Source organism: Seriola lalandi, unplaced genomic scaffold (assembly GCF_002814215.2).
Source record: "Seriola lalandi dorsalis isolate HSWRI2012SDOR001 ecotype SW California unplaced genomic scaffold, Sedor1 jcf7180002054794, whole genome shotgun sequence".
In the NCBI taxonomy this organism is placed as follows: Eukaryota; Metazoa; Chordata; class Actinopteri; order Carangiformes; family Carangidae; genus Seriola; species Seriola lalandi.
Window position 1 is genome coordinate 175936 of NW_019525347.1, and position 5261 is coordinate 181196.

Sequence of the window (5261 nt, forward strand, 5' to 3'; positions counted from 1 at the left end):
TTTTTATACCTCGAACCCCGTCTCATGCCACCTGAATAGAACGAACCTGTGTGTCTAGTAGTTAGAACCGAATTTCCCTGGGTGCAATTCCCAGGGTGGCGTTGTTGAGCAACTATATAAATCTCTCAAACATATTTGACATCTGAGTGCAAGCATCCACCCTGCCCTTGCCACACAATGAAAAGACCACATGAGGCCATAGTATTCCAACCAATTCATAATTTATTCTTTGTCGGCCTCCACATTAATTCCAATATCATGATGGATGATCATCAGTGCTCCACATCTGCAGTGTCAACAGTTTGCATCAAAGCTCCATACTCCTCCTCTATCCCCTGCGCTCTTCTTCAATCTAGAGTAAGTGGATACAGCCAAAAAAATAAGACAGAATTTCATGTTGTCACAACTTTATTTTGAAGCTAGGATTATTTGAACGTACGCACAGTGTGGAGAGCGGTGACTGCTTATTTGTGACATCACAAAGTGGGCTACACTGGACTGATTGAGCACTTTGATACTTTCATAGTATTAATATAGAACTTAGACCTGCTTTATAATCAAAAAAGACATGGAAATCTCAGTCTATACAATATGGCACTTTTAACTTAATATTCAGAAATAACTCTTTCATTGTTATATTATCATAATCAGACGTTATCGGATTATTACTGGGGCATTAATAATGTTTTAATGTTGTGGATGAAGTTAAACAATTCTACATTCTGCGTCTTAGTTTAGTCTTAAATCATTCTGTATAAGCGGATCATATGTTTTTAATGCTAAATATGAATCTATAAATTAACAACTACCAGTTGAATATAAAGTAGAATATTTCCCTCTGAAATGTGAAGTACCATAAAATGGAAATACTGTGTGTGAAGTACCACAGTGCAGTGCAAGTGCTTCAGACAATGTGCTTAGTGACATTCCATTACTGCATACATGTCAAGTGTGAGCTTTGCTAATGGTTGATAATTAATATGATTTATTTCTCTGAATAATTTCTCAGCTGTAGGGAGTCAGTGTGGCAAAAGGTTTCGTCTGGATTCTTTAGTTGTTAATTAGACTCCTTTATTCTTTCACTCCTGATTGCAGTTACTTTGTAGTGACATACAATCAATGCGATGCAATCATTAAATGCAATGGGCTTTTCAGACAAAAACACCGAAACATAAGGTTTATCTGCGGTATTTATCACATCAGAAATTAATGATGGCTATTGCTGGTGCTCATTTAGGCCAGCAGTGTCAGCGAGAGTCTGTGCAGCTGAAGTGTGAAACTCTTGAGTCCCAGCCTTTTAGCTTCAGGATTACCGCTCTGAGCCTCTGAGATTGGGTAAGGTACTTTGCCCAGACTGTTTATTTAGTCAAATTTACACTGTCAATTTATAGACGACAGAAGAAGAGCTGGTTATTATCTTACTATTTACACACAGCTGCAGGGCTCAGGACACTGACACATGTGAAGGGAGGAGTCGTCTAGCATACAGACAAATTAAGTTAAGAGTATTTGTGCAATTAAGTATGAAGTCATTTGTCTTAGTATCTGCAGGTCTTGAAAACTCTTGCTCAATAAAAGGCCTAGAAGGTTTAAAAAGTCAATAAAATTTTATTTACAATGGTTACAATCTTACATACTTAAATATTCTGTCTTTATTCCTTTCACACCCTCCCGTCTGAAAGAGACACCGACTGACTACAAACAACGTGCCTCTTGTGGTTGTGAGTCTCTGGGTGAGTAAGTTAGTATGTAAATGACTGAATAGATAAATAAATTAGACACGTTGCGGGACACTTTGGACCAAAGCAAAATAAATATCATTGTTAAGATCGTTTTCCTTGCAGCACCTCAGATGGGCTTTGTGGGAAAAAAAAACATCAAAGGTTTCCATGGGAACTGCTAACCATCCTCTTAACTCCTGCTCCCCAAAGTTGAGACAAGATTCATTTATTGTACCCCATGACTTACCTCTGGACTAGCTTTCAGCCAGACAGTGCTATTACTTTATTATTCTGAGTGCTATTTATGTGCACATTAAACTGCTGTGATATAGTGGCCTGGATTAAATTAGACATCAGCCTCCGCTCTGCAGCCAGAGGAGTCAAAATAGCTGTAATGTGAAAGAATAATTGTCACCGAAGATGGACTGTCAACAGACCCGTGTGAAAAAAAAAACCCCACAATGACAGTTGTGTCAGTGGAGCTAAAATGGCTATAAATTTAAATTAAACAGGAAGAAAACCTAGAATATGGCAGGACCACATTGTAGACTATTTGTATTCTGCCTGGTGTCAGTCTATTTAAGCCTCTGATCTGTTTGCTTCTCTCCTACTCTCTGTGCTCACGTGCAGTATTTTAATACAGCCAAATTCCCAATAAAGCTTTTTCTCATTTACATTTTTTCTGTCTCTGTAGTCAGACAACAGAAAAAGTATGAAATGGTGACTGAAACTCGGTCCATTAAAACTACATGTTAATCACCAGTCACCGCCAAGCCATTTCCAAGCTGCTGCTCTGCTACTGCTAAAATTCTGAATTTATAACCATGACGTTGTCTGACAAGATCACCAGACACATGCTGTGATTTCAGCTATATTTACTTATAAAATGACAATCAGAGAGAGAGTTAGAGGCTCATTCTCGCCAGCTGCTGTATGGTCAGCAGAGAGAGGTGGCCTCAGGCTCTTCTACAGAAAGCAGTCAGTCCAGTAAGTCACTAGGTTTTTCCAACACTCAACCGACTGACCAATTGTGTAACCTTATCACAGTCACATGGCATTCAGCTGACCAGTGGTGTAATTCCATCACTCTCTCAGTCAGTCAGACATTTGTGTTTGTAGCTAGTCCATATTGCGGTCCAGCCAAATACTGCTTGCATCATTTGAACCTCATTAAAAGCTTAACTCTGCTGCACCTTCTCAATTGCATTAATCTCATACTTTACTTTACACATCACATGTAGAAAAGACACTGTAAGTCAAATTATATTCATTCAAACGACATATTTCCTTACCTTATTGTCAGTAGCTTAGCAACAGAACTCGGTTCAAAGTCCGCCATGTCTTCTCATCCTAATTACTAGCACCCTCTTTGATTTCAAGGAGCCATATGATGGCGGTTTTTGTTGTTAATGAGGCAGGTTCTGTGTCACCTTGACATCACATCACCTCATAAGCCAGTTGAAATTATACAGCATGTCTTTCACCGTGAACTGGAAACCATGCTTGTTGTGTATCACAATAAGCAGATTTAGAATGAATAAAGTGTGGAGCAAAAACTGTTCACAACTAGAGCAACACAGCAACATAGAAATAACGTAAGGCCGAGCCACAGTGGATTGAGTGGAAGCCATCAAGATTTAAGTGCCACAAGTTTCAAATTCCACCTGACACAAGAGCCATAAGGCTGAAAGGTGTATGATGTAAGACATAGGTGTGCAAGAACTGAACGTTTTTCATAAATAGATGTTAGGTGAGTAGGTGCTCCAGGCAAACGCAGGTCTTCAAGCAATTTTTGAAGGTTTGAGGGGTTTGAGTGACACACAAGTGAAGAATTTAGAGATTTCCTTTTGTGACGGTAGGACTCTAGTCATCTTTAATTGGATGATCATAGCGAAGAAGATGTATAAACCTGAGTCAGGTAGGTAGCGTGTTGTGCTAGTGGCCACTCTATAGGCTTGGCCATATTAATCTTGTTACTGGACCCCTTCTGACTTCCACTGTACATGGCAGTTTTATTATTTCCTCATGCACCCAGAAACCAGCGAGTACTTTAGAGCTGAAATGACAATTATACTGTAATTTCTTAAACAAAAATGCAAAAGATTTACTTGTTCCAGCTTCTCAAATATGAATATTTTAACTGATATTGATAGAAAAAACTATTTAAATATGTCACTATGTTGTTCTTCACTATATTCTCGCATTTTATACACAATCGAAACAATCTAAAAAAAAGTTTAAAAAGTTAGTAGTGGACCAATAATAGCAACAGAGTCGTACTTTTGGTCAGAGTCATTTTATTACATGCACCTGCAGAGCTGGTCATAGCATCAACGGTTATAAAGACATTACAGAAGCTTTCAACAGCCTCAAACAGTCAACATTCATTTATAAAGGCACGCACAGCAAGTTGAAAGATACTGCACTATACAACTGACCCAGTACATAAAAAATACAACTTATTACAATTACAGCTGCACTTACTACTGCAATTACAGCACAAAAATATTACTAAATGACATCTACTGTATTTCTCATTCCGTTTCAGAGAGTAAAATACTGCACTACTGGCTCCAATGTGGCAATTCAGTCATTGAACATCATAACATAAACACCTGTGTCCATGCAGAAGTACTTATGCAACTTAGCCTGAGTGAAAAAAATGAATAAATACCTGAGTAAAACAACACTGTGATGAAATAAGAAAGAGAAAAATTAATACTGAAAGATGCCTACATAGGCCACCAACCAAGGGTACCCATACTATATTTAAGAAAAAGAATCAGTCATTTTCCACACTGATTAAACTGCAGCAAACAGATTTACACTTTCTGCCGACATTAAACCTTGGTTAGGCACTTGCGGTAAATGAGCTGTGACAATGACCGAAATATAAGGGCCCTTTCCTCTGATTCCTGGAGCAGGACTGTTGATCGCTGCCCATATTAGGATTAGGTTGCATCAGCTGTTTGTAAATCAATTACTAAGTTTGTGTATAACATCTTTCCATAGTTCTGATTATCTACTTTCAGACTAAGTGATTTACTAAGTTGGGATACACCATTTTTAGGAAACTTGAAGACTGTCTTAGCAGAAATGTTGTAACAGTGAGACCTCTTGAAAGATCCTGAATAGAAAAGCCTGTGTGGCGGTTGTATGACACATGTCCTGCCCCAACAAGCCAACTGTCTGTTTTACAACATCTGGAAGGGAAACATATCAAGCCAATTCTTATACTGACGCAAGCTAAACCTTGTACATGTGTAGCAGAAGTAATACTGTATTTTAAAAGTATTTAAATCCTTATTATGGGGCAAAGTCACCCAATTGTTTAAGGATTTTTATGAGAATTTACAGCTTGCACTACAACTTTTGTAATGCATAAATTTGTTGCTAGGAAGCAGCGTCAGAGATATCCAATCAAAAGCAATTAGATATATAAACAGTAAGTCAGTAAAACATCATGAGCTGTGACTTAACATCTAAAAATAAGTTTAAGGAGGCAAGAGATAAATTTAAATGAACTGCCAGTCTTTATGA